The sequence below is a fragment of the Mirounga angustirostris genome, unplaced genomic scaffold (assembly GCF_029215605.1).
Source record: "Mirounga angustirostris isolate CCGP_5_RB_7025 unplaced genomic scaffold, mMirAng1.0.hap1 SCAF_8, whole genome shotgun sequence".
NCBI classification, from domain to species: domain Eukaryota; kingdom Metazoa; phylum Chordata; class Mammalia; order Carnivora; family Phocidae; genus Mirounga; species Mirounga angustirostris.
In genome coordinates, this window is record NW_026991716.1 from 126,560,260 (window position 1) to 126,573,234 (window position 12,975).

Below are 12,975 nucleotides of genomic sequence, written 5' to 3' on the forward strand. Positions count from 1 at the left end.
ACAGAGTGAAAGTAATGGCTGGTGGATTAGATGGGGTGTGAGAGAAAGAACAGATTCAAGGATGCCTCCAAGATTTGGGGCCTGAACAACAAGAAAGCAGGGACAACACTTGTTGAGATGGTGAAACCTTTGGGACAACAAGTTGTGGGGTGGGAATTGAGAGTCTGGTTTAAGCTGTGGTAAGTAGGTGGTGGGTATAAAAGTCTAAAGTTCAGAGCACAGGTCAGAGGTGAACATTTGGGAATCAACAAAATACACACAATATATAAAAGCATAAAATGGGGTGATTTCAACCAGGGAATAATGTAGATAAGAAGAGAACTGGGATCCTTGGGAACATGACCATCTCATAGTATTGAGGATAATGGAGAATTACAAAGGAAGTCTGAGAAAGAATGGCCAAAGAGGAAGGAGGAGAAGTAGAGAGTGTCCACCCAGAGGGAAGAGAAGAGGATGTGTCGATGATGGGAGTCCTCTCCTGTGCAAATGTAGCCAGGGGCCCAGTGAGCACTGCTCAGGGCTCTGCCACTGCATCAGTCCTGGGGAGATTACCGCTATCCCTACAATGGGGAATGGGAAGAACTGAGTGAGTATAGACAACTTCTGGGCATTGTTTTTTCTGTAAATGAGGGCAGGGGGAGAAGAAGAAGATGCAAGGTTGTAGCTGGAGGAGAGTGTGGGGTCAAGGGAAGTCCCTGTAGGGTGGAAAATCCTGGTGAGGTAAGAACGAGCTAGATAAATTCAAGGTCGGCTGACAATACAGTATTTCACAAGCAATACAAACATTGGAATAATAATCCTTTGAATCTCATCATCCTGCTTTACTTCCTTATGTTCTTACTGAAACAAAATGGACTTCAGATACATTTGAGGACTGGATCCCTCCAGTAATACTTCTGATTCTGAAGAGTGTTCTTGCCTCTACAACACCTTCTCTCTCCTTCTTCCTTCTCCCTCTTTGTTAATATGTAGGTCAGAAGTGGATAGTCCAGCTGAGTGCATTTAATGACCACATTGCTCGCCAGTCTTTTGCTCATTCCTGTTTTGTACTGGTGCGTCTTTGGATCAGCTGTCTCCTTTCCTGGGGAAATGACCCATTCTCTGGACCTACACCTCCATGTCCTTTCACTCAACGAGGCAGAGGAAGGCTTTTCTTTGTTGCTACTACTTGACAGAAAGGAACCTCATAATTATCAGCCAGAATCAAAAGGCGGTGGTGGCTAAATTGTTATATAGTTTTACAGAATCTTGTATGAAGGATGAATTATTTAAAGCCACGAAAATTGCTATGAAAATTTTAAAAGTCATGCTATTATTATTTCTGAAACACTGTCAGAAGAGACACCTAAGCATATTAATTGGAATGGCTCTACAAAATAAACTTATCATGCAAAAAAAGCAATAAACCTTAGGATATTTGGGAAATTAGAATCTAATGAGAAAACATCTTCAATTTAATTTATTTCACTGAAGTTTACCTTGCGCAAGGTGCTATGAGGGCTTGTTGAATAAGAAATAGTACCATTGTTAAAAAAGGGAAAACCAAAATCAAGTATCAAGTTATAATTATTTGTAGCAACCCACAACACACACATACCCCAAATTACTCTCCAAACATATCAAACATTTTCATATTTAGTCTTCCTGCACAGTTATTCCAACTCCCTAAGGCATCCTTCCTCCAATTCTCTGCCTTGAAATCCCCATCCTTCAAGATCAGCTTCCTGGGGACTCTGGATCTTTACAATAAGAATTAACTCCTTCCTCCCCATTTGGCAACTGGACCATTTTCCTGCTAATATGTATATGTCTGCTCAGTCCATCAGACTGTGACCACTTTGAAGACAGGCATTAGATTTTATTATTTCGAAATAAGTGCCTTGCCCTTAGTGTCTAGGCCAGGGCCTTGACCATCATAAGAATGTAATACATTTTTGTGGAAATAAAGTATTTCATAGATCATCACCCTGAGAATGCTCAGTCAAAAACGAAAAGCTGACGTAATTGCTGGAGTCCTGATAACATTGGCTGGAATTTACTGGACTTAGTCTATGCCAGAAACTATGTTATGTATATATATATACACACTATGTCTAATCCTCACTTTAATCCTTATAAAGAACCTCTTTGAGATATATTTTATTAAGCTTCATTTAAAGATGAGGACGCTGAGGGTCATAAAGTTTACCTGGAGTGATCAAGCACGCTTGCAACGTGCAGATCTGAATCTAATCTTGGTCTAAATCAAACTGGATTTGAATCTAGTTTTGTCTGACTCAAAGCCTATGCTTTCATCTACTATTCAAGCTACCCCCGCTCCACCCCACCGTCATCTGCCCAGCCCCCCATTTTGACAGACAGAAGGAGCGGGTCAACTATTGAGTACGGCCCCGACTCCCACTCCCACCCTCATGTCTGGCCTCGCACAACTGCACGTGTTTCATTTCAGTAGATGCTCATGAAACTTCTATAGGAATGACTTAAAGAGGCTTAGAGAATGTAAGTAAATTTTCCAAGATAGCATGGCTAGAAGTGGCAGAGCTGAGATTTCTGCCCTGGGCTCTGCTCCTAACCAGGGCACTATAATAAACCTTTTAGACACTAACAGGGCTATGCAGGAGACCCCATTGCTCAGTGAACCCCCTTTACTTTCCCAGGTTATTTCCTTTACTGCTCCTGATGCCACCTCCCCCTGCTCTCTTCCCACTTTCCTCTTCTTAGAGAAGCATGCTTTTCCAATCTTGTGTCCGTAAGCTGTACCCCTTCATTGCCACCTCCCTTCCCGTAGCTCCCTTCTCTGGATGCAGAGGGAACCTGTCCCCCAGGGACTTCCCAGGCACTCAGGGGCCAACCTCCAGGGGATCCAGCCCAGAGGAGATTGTCCCTCCTGCGCTACATATTTTTACCCCCTCCCTACCCAAGTCACAAAGACACTGAACCAACCTCCCCACCCCCAGCTCTTTCCCCCAGTTCTCCACCTCTTTTAAACTGCTCTTCCTGCCCATAGATCTCTCCAGTTTTACTCTTGCAGGATTTGTCAAATCGAGTTGACAGATACTGCCCCTCCCACTGTTTTTCTCTGCAGGGCGCACACAGGGGAATTTGGATGGGGATGAGTCCCAGTGAAGAATATTTGCCCTCAACCAACACAAGGACTGCTAAGACTGCCAATAGCAACCCATGCAGGAGCCGAATGCAGAAAGCAGGGACTCATTTCAATGCCTCAGATCAGGAAAAGAAGTGGGATTCCACACAAAGGGCAGGCAGGACCTGCCCAGAGGGTAAAGTGAGACTGACCTGGTGAGATAATAGCTGGGCAGGAAAAGGGGTGAGTCACGGTCTGTTAGTTGTGCAAGTGGATGACCTGTGCAAGTGGATGACCGAAGGACAGCACAATACGGGTCAAGGCTAAGAGAGAGGTGAACTGATTCATACTGCAGAGAAAAGAGCACTGAAGGGCGTAGATGCTCCCGTGTGAGAAAATAACCTTTGCACCCTCTCTGGTTTCCAAACAAGGAATCTGAAACATCAATGATAATCCCCAGTATCACAGGTAGGAGATGAAAGTGCAAAGGCTGTCTGGTACACTTTATGTAGTGTTGTCATTTAACTGACTAAGCTGTTAAATTATACATTGACAGACAATCACACTTACGCTAACGAATCTCCACATTTTTGAAATCTTTCTTAAACTGAAAAATGATTAAGATATTCAAATACTAAGACATAGTCGACACAAAAGGCAAAACGAGTTTGCTCCAAGGGACCACAGTTCAGCCCTTGGGTGAATGAACTGCCCAGTGAGCCTCCAGCAGCCACACTTTCAGAAATTACATTGCCTGTCATTTATATGAAAGATCCCTTCTTTAAAGTTTATTTTATTTTAGGGGTGCCTGGGTGGCTCAGTGGGTTAAACATCTACCTTCAGCTGAGGTAATGATCCTGGGGTCCTGGGATTGAGCCCTGAGTCCTGAGTCCCAGTCCCAGCTCCCTGCTCAGTGGGGAGTCTGCTTCTTCCTCTCCTTCTGCCCCATCCCCGCTTGTGCTCACTCTTGCATGTTCTCTGTCTCTCAAATAAATAAAATCTTAATTTAAAAAAGTTTATTTTATTTATTCTATTTTTTTGTGGGGGGGAGGGGCAGAGGGAAAGGGAGAGAGAGAATCTTAAGTAGGCTCCATGCCCAGTGCAGAGCCCAACTCGGGGCTCGATCTCGGGACCCTGAGATCATGACCTGAGCCGGAATCAAGAGTCCGTCGCTTAACCGCCGCCCAGGCGCCCCGAAAAATCCTTTCTTTAAACCTAATTGTACTCGTTCACTTCTACTTCAGAGACATAGAGGCTGAGGGTTTTTTGGTTTTTTTTTAATTTTTAATGTTTTCCTGGAGTGCTCAATGGGATTCATTCGAATCAACATCAGAGAACACCTGTGAAGGGAAGGGTGTCTGTGTCTCTGGAGACTATTCAGACAACACCTGCCTGCAGGTTTTGGGCTTAGCGGCATTTTTCACAATTCTTCCCTCTCACGGCTCAGACTATGGCGCTTTCCTCTCTTCTTGATCTGCTCAGTAGTGCTCTCTATTTCAGTTCCTTTTCTCTGCGGTGAGTCGGAAATGAAATTCAGCATTCTCTTTGTTCCGTTGCCTCCTATCACTCCTTCCTTTCTCTTGCAGTGTTTCCCCTGCTTCTCCGATGGTCCTGTGGGTGAAGTGCCTCCCCTTGAAGAACTGGGAGCCTTTCTAGCAGCACTTAATTACCGCCAGTGTAATTTTCCGTTCATTTGCCTCTTTTATCCACTAGACTGTGAGTCTCCTGAAAGCAGGAACTGGACCTTTTATCTTTGTATCCTCTGTAGTGACAACAGTGCCTGTCCTACAGGACGTACTCGATAAACATTTATGCATATTTATGAGTCTGGAGTGAGAGGATTTAGAAAGACTTGTCTGCCCGCCATTTACTCACCTTGGGATGTGGACAAAGCATTTCACCTTTTTCAACTTGTGTCCTTGTGTTAAATATAATAATACCATTCTCTTCTAATTATTTTACTGAAATAGTAAGAGAAAGCCAAGTAAATAAAGTGTTTTATAGAATGTAAAGCATATACATGTGCATATGTTACTGTGTTAACTCTAAGATTTGGTGTTGAAGGAGGATGTTTCACACCAGTGGTGAGAGTGATTTTGCCTTTTCAGAGACATGTGGCAATGTCTGGAGGCATATTCGGTTGTCACATCTGGGTGGAGAGGGGTGTTGGCTATTGGCAACTGGTGGGGAGGGACCAGGGCTGTTGTTTTAAACATGGTACAGGGCACTGAAAAGTCCCCTGCAACCAAGAATTGTTGTCAGTAACACCAAGGTTCAACCCTGGTTCAAGCTTACCATACGATGGGTAAAACACTTCCTTTAATACATTTGCCACTAGACAATTGTCTGAGTTTTAGCTTTTCATACATCAATAGGAACCCTCACGTGAATGCACTTAAACTACTGGAATAACTCCTTATCTCTCACAATATAAATGTGTTTGCTTACTGTCTGTCTAGTCTTTTAGAAACAGTGATCTACATATGGGAGAAACTTCTGGTGTCCTCTCCTTCCGGGCACACGGTAGACTTATATTTTTCTAACCCCCATATATACAGACAGGCTTTCATGACTAGTACTCACCAATGCCTTGTAAACAGAAGTAAAGTGTGTCACTTCAGGGCCAAAGCATTTAATACTGGGGCAAGACTGTTCAGTCCTCTTTTGCCCTGGTTTAGTGACTACAGAAGCAGCAGTTGATATAGCGACACCACAATATGGGAGTAGCCTGGATCCCAAGCATCATGGGGTGGACAGTTGCCCAGGGCCTGGCCCAGATCCACATCAGATTCTCCATGAGCAAAAAATAAACGTGTTCTAGGTTAAGCCACCGAGGTTTGAGGGTTTTTTGTTAATGAAGTTTAACTTAGACTTACTCGACCACCACACTGATGAAAGTGAAGGCAACATTGGTTGCACTGACATTTTATATTCAACTTGAACAATTCCTGGAATGGAACAGGCCTCAATGAAGTTGTTAATGTAGAATTGGTGGGAGAGAAGAAAAGGAAATTATTGACCCAGTATCTTGCTTTTCAGAGTATTTCGATCCAATTATGACAACTATGCTGGTTCTGGCCTCACAGTTTTGTTTTCAAAGGGCCAAAGTCTGGAAATTTTGACAAAGTCTTTTTGTTATATATCACCCTTCAACCCCTAACACGTATTTAATTAGTATGTAGCAAATCTTTTTTTTTTTTAAAGATTTTTTTTATTTATTTATTTGAGAGAGAGAGAATGAGAGAGAGAGTACATGAGAGGGGGGAGGGTCAGAGGGAGAAGCAGACTCCCTGCCGAGCAGGGAGCCCGATGCGGGACTTGATCCAGGGACTCGATCCAGGGACTCGATCCAGGGACTCGATCCAGGGACTCCGGAATCATGACCTGAGCTGAAGGCAGTCGCTTAACCAACTGAGCCACCCAGGCACCCAGTATGTAGCAAATCTTGAAACCCTCTTGATATTCTCACTGACTCAAAAGGCCCTAACCACATACATTGCACAACCCACTGCTGAGACTTGATGGTCTTTGCTACGAGGGAACTCCTAGGTGAATTAGTCAGGAATTCAGGACTTTTTCTGTCACTGTTCAGCAGGATTGAATTTGCAAAGCTTGCCCCCTTGCGGCCAAACAGTTCCAATTCACAAACTGTTTTACCTGAATAACAGAGACTAGTCTTCTGCCCCTGAAGCTACTACCTGATGAGTGCAGGGATCAGCAGCACTGCAGGGGGAGGAGCGGGGACTCTGGAACCGGATTTGTGGGATTGAGTCTGGGACCTACGACCTCATATCTGTGTCATCTGGGGCCCATTCCCTTATCTGTAAACTATGAATAGGAAAAGTACCCATATTATAGCTGTTCCATTAAAGGTGTTAATACAGGTATAGGACTTAAAATAGTATTTGCCACAGAGCATGTGTATAAATAAGGTCGATATACATTGCCTACAGTGACTAGTGAACTAGTATCCGTACACAATTTCCCCGAAGTGTTACATGCATTAACTAGACAAGCAGTTATATTCTTTAAGGGGGGCTATATGCTTTACCAACTGAACATTTCAAAATATATTCAAAACAGATAAATTTAACCATTTAAAAATATGACATAATCTATGTTGAGATGTGCCTTTCAACTCCTCTCTTCGAAAAAATCCCTATCAAACCGTGAAGGCATTCCCATTAAGACATTTGAATTTTTTTAAACATTAAGATTTATAAATAAATCTTCACAAATGATGTTCTCAAATGATTCTGAGAAAAGACGACTTTGTTAAGTGTTCTTTGTCCTATCTTTTTTATTTCCTTTTACAATTTCCAGGCAATCAAATAAACATATAATGATTAGTTTAGACATGAAAATCATATTGCAGATAAAAAAGCAGATAAATTTATTTTAAAATGGCCTTTGGTGGATTTAAAGAGGATTTTCAATTCAATAGAGGAATCAGTCATAACATTGATTACTGTGCATTTTCTGGAAGATGGTGTCAATCAGCTCTGCGAAGAAATAGTTAAAAGTGTATCCTGCCCCCACATAATAGAGGGGCCTCCACATCAAGTCCACAACACAAAATACAATCATCTACAAACTGAGATGTTATAATTGTATTTGGCTATTTGATCTCATGAATATTAGCTTATCCTGCACAATGTAGAAACAGAAGGCAATAAAGAGAATTGTCCAAATTGGCTAGAATTTCATTTATATTTTTCCAAGCTGTTCTACATTAACTGTTGAAAATTATATAAAAATGAACATGGAATTAAAATTATAATAGTTAAATAGGAATATATAACCTATGGAAAAATATTGCCAAATTTAATTGTCTGGTACTTTAAAAATATTTTATAATTTATAATTACTTAAAATTATGTTAATAACAGGGACACTTTGTACTTTTGCTCTTAATTGTATTATATTATATCACTATAAACACTTAAATGAGAGGCTGATAACTTAAACAGAAGGACAAACAGAAAAGCCACTTACACATGCACAGCAAAGAATGTGCCAGGGAACACAGTAATTGGTATTCAATAGCTTTTTAAAGCATGATAGATTTTTAGCATATTTTATGCATTTATGAAATGAACTGCATATTTATGAATATTATCTATGTATCACTTTGTGCAGACAACAGCGCATGTATTTGAACTCCATTTAAAGCTGAGAAAATGTAGATTGGAGAAGTGATGATCTCCTGAGATCATAGAAGAAATGGCAGAGCCAGAAACTGACCTCACCACATCCTTTACTTATTCAAAGATCACAGAGTTGGTCAATGGAGGAAACTGGGTTATGAACTCAGGTTTTTGATTAGAGCCTAGTGCTCATTCGATATTCATTCATCAAATTTTTAATGCGTACTTGGTACATAGATACTGAATGTTGATGTTCTTATAGTGAAGAAGACCAAGTTCCTGATTAGACTTTATAATGTGGAGTGTAAAATACAGTAGTAAACTTACATTATAATGCAGTGCCCAAGTGACTAGCATCACACAGGATACCATTGCAGAGGAAATAATGGGCATCCATCCTAGCTTGGGGGAAGGGGAAAGAGCAGGTGATGTTTATGCTGAAAGCTGAAGGCTGTGAGGAGCTAAACAAAGGAAGGGAGAGGAAAGGGCATTCAGAACAAATGCCCTAAGATAAAAGAGAACATGGCATCTTAGGAAAACAGGATGAATTTTAGTAAAGAGCAAAGAGATAGTATGAGTAGAAATGATGTTGAGAAGCAACAAATGTCATCTTACAAACTTTAGACTGCAAATTGAATTTTGTGTGGAACCACTGATGATTTTTAAATAGGGCTAAGGCATGATTTGGTTTGAATTCTGGTTAAACAAGGCATATTGAATGCATTTGTTTATCTCCATTTACTCCTAAAAGTCCAGTAACTTGACAACAGATGAATTTTAAAAGTTTAAAAAACCCCAAATCAAATAGACTGAGAAAGAAGACAACAGGGAATGAGAAACAGCTACAAATATTTTGAAAATGGAAAGCATACAAAGCATGGTATCTGACATAACACAGCTGAGAATGCAGAGACCTAGGTACTTGTAAGAGAGGTGCATAAGTGAAACAATGTAATCCATAGGGCGGATCTGGAAAAATTTAGGAACTGGAGAGAAAGATTCTTTTGAGGACAATGATAGAGTTCTAGGGTAGACTCTGAGCAGTTTAAAGTTAGTTTAATGTCGCTTCAAAGTTCAATTACTTGATGAGATCCTCTCTGCAGTCTTGTAGGGCAGGTTACCATTTACATACCTATAGAATACCTAAGGTTCCTTATCAGGAGGAATTACACTGAAGAGGATGCCCAGCATGGTATAATGAAGGGCAAAGTGCCATGCTGGAAAGAGGTGAGTGGGTGAACACGTGCAGGCTGAACATTGAGACTTCCACACTCTCTAACTAGCAACCAGGCTTACATCTCCAAGGAAGATGAGAAATACATGGAGCAGATAACCCTGATCTGCCAAGTCCAGCTGACTCAAGCCAAACCTTGCAGAGCCCCAGCAAGAATTCAGTAAACAAATGCCTTTGAAATTAAAATTGAGAAGGCTAGGGCACTTGAGTGGCTCAGTTGTTTACGTTGTTACGTCCTGAAAGCCTTCAGCTCAGGTTATCACCCCAGGGTCCTGGGATCAAGTCCCCTCCCTGCCAATCAGGCTCCCTGCTCAGTTGGGAGCCTGCTTCTCCTGCTTCTCCCTCTGCCTCTGCCCTTCCCCGCTCCCCTGCCTGTGCTTTCTCTCAAATAAATAAACAAAACCTTTAAAAAACTAAAATTGAGAAAGTAAAGATTCTAATCTGGAGTCATGTAATGATTCAAACATTAAATCAAATATGAGGGTAAAGTAATAGTATTTTCAGGCATGTAGGCACTCAAAATTATTTACGTTCAAAACACCTTTTTTTCAGAAAGTTATTAACATCAGTAAAGTGAGGTGTAGAGATCAACGCAATGAGAGCTCCAACATATGAGAAGCGAAGGAAGAATTCAGAATAATGGCAAAGGAAAGTTCCAGAACAGCTGTGCCGCCAACCTAAGCTTTCAGTCCAAATTAGAGAAAGGCAATGAAAGGTTTCAGGAGGAATATCTTTGATTGTTTTTTAACTTAAAATAATCTTGATGCTAAAGTGGTCCACTTTGGGGCAGCCTGCCCTTGGCCTCTATAACACATGCACATCCTACTAAGTCTATTTCTTTGGATAACCCTTTTAATTCATCAAGTACCTACACATAGAACTTTACTGAATATTGCCAAAATGTGCTACAAATATTCTAGGATGTTTACATTCTCATCAGCAGTTATGAGAACGATTATTTCTTACATTAGTACCAGCATTTAATTTTGTCACACTACAATATTTTTGACCAATGTGATGATTATGAAATATTATCTTGTTTTAATTTGTATTTTTTCCCACTGCTATTACTTCTTTTTTTTTTAAAGATTTTATTTATTTATTTATTTGACAGAGAGAGACAGCAAGAGAGGGAACACAAGCAGGGTGGAGTGGGAGAGGGAGAAGCAGGCTTCCCGCAGAGCAGGGAGCCGGATGCCGGGCTCGATCCCAGGACCCTGGGATCATGACCTGAGTTGAAGGCAGACGCTCAATGACTGAGCCACCCAAGCGCCCCTATTACTCCTTGATTTAGAAATTTTTCATATATCCATTTGGTCATTCATATATATATTTCTTTTTAAAAAGCACATTAAAAATGATTTTAATAAACTTCATTAGTGTGTAACCTACAAAGAGAAAGTTCAAAAGTCAAAAGTGTAGGATTTGATGAATTATCACTAAACACTTCCAATATAACCATCATTTAGGATTTGGATTCTAGATTTTAAAAAATTGAACATCACCAAAACCTAGAACGTCCCTTCTAAGTACTCCACCTTTTCCTTTCCCCAAAGAATAAACACTATCCTGAAAGGTAATATTATTGATTAGTCTTACCATTTTATAGGAGTGGAACTAAACCACATGAACTACACTGCGTCTGGTTTTCCTTAACATATCTGTGAGATTAGTCCATGCTATAGAGTAGAACTATTGCTGATAATTGTAACTGTTGCATAGTTCATTGTGTTACTACACAAAAATTTATTTCTCTAGGGGCACCACTGTGGCTCAGTCGGTAAGCACTTGCCATTGGCTCAGGTCATGATCCCCAGGTCCTGGGATCAAGCCCTGTGTCAGGCTCCTTGCTCAGTGGGGAGTCAGCTTCTCCCTCTCCCTCTGCCCCCCCCCGCCCCCACTCGTGCTCTCTCTCACGTGCAAGTGCTCTCTCAAATAAATAAAATCTTTAAAAAAATTTACTTCTCTAATCTGTTGTTGATTAACATATGATGCTATTATAAAACTTTTTAATGCATGTTTTGCAGTGCACACAAGTACATACCTATGAGTAGAAATGTTTATCTTCAACTTCGGTGGATAAAAGTTCTCCAAATGGTTGTACAAGTTTACACTCTCAACTGCAATGCATGTGAGCCCTGTGTCCTCTGCCTTTGCCAACAATTGGTATTGTCAACACTTTTTAATTTTAGCCAGTCTAGGAGGTGTGAAAGATATTGATTTGTGGTTTAAATGATCATTTCCCTGATGACTAATGAGGCTGATCACATTTGCATATGTTTGTTGGCTATTTGGATCCTCTGAAGTATCCAACTCTTTTTCTCCCATTCTTCTATTTTGTCATATGTATTTTCTTACTGAATTTTATAAATTATTTACATATTTCACATTTGAGCACTTTGTTTTTATTGTTTAACAAATGGATTTCCCTACTCTGTTAGCTTATCTTTTGCTCCCTTACTGGCTTATTTAAGGGAAAATTTTTAAAGGTTTATGTAGTTTAACTTAGCATAACTTCCTTTATAATTATCACTATTTTTTGTGACTGTTTAAAAAATCCTAACTTATCCTAAAATCATAAGGATATCCTCTTTTGTCATGTTCTATAACAGTGCTGTCTGAAATAGAACTACCATATGATCCAGCAATTCCATTTCAGTGTATATTTCTAAAGGAAATGAAAACAGGATAGCAAAGAAATGTCTGCATTCCCATGTTTATTGCAGTACTATCCACAATAGCCAAGATGTGGAAACAACCTAAGTGTCCATCAGTGGATGAATGGGCGAAAACAATATGATACGCACACACACACATACACACTCATGCTAGAATATTATGCAGCCACAAGAAAGAAGGAAATCATGCCATTTGAAACAATATGGATGGATCTTGAGGGCATTATGTTATGTGAAATAAGTCAGACAGAAAAAGATAAATATTACATGGTATCATTTTTATGTGAAATCTAAAAAAGCCAAACTCTCAGAAACATAGTAGGTGGTAGTTACGAGGGGCTAGTGAGGGGGGATGGTGAGATAATGGTTAAAGGGTATAAACTTCCAACTATAAGATGAAGAAGTTCTGGGGATCTAATGTACAGCATGATGACTATAATTAACAATACTGTATTATATACTTGCAAGTTGCTAAGAGAGTAAATCTTAAATGTTCTCACCACAAAAAAGAAATGGTAATTATGAGATGTGATGGAGATGTTAATTAATGCTACAGTGGTAATCCTTTTTCAACATATAAGTTTATCAACTCAGCATATTGTACATCTTAAACTTACACAATGTTATATGTTAACTTTATCTCCATAAAAGTGGGAAAAACTTTCTGCAATGATAGAAATGTTCTTAATCTGTTTCAAAACAATAAAGTAGCCACTGAATGCATGTGGCTATTGAGCACTTAAAATATATCTACTGTGACTGAGGGAATCCTTTCAAACTTTAATTTTAATTAACTGAAATGGAAACTGCTACATGTGGCCAGTGGCTGCC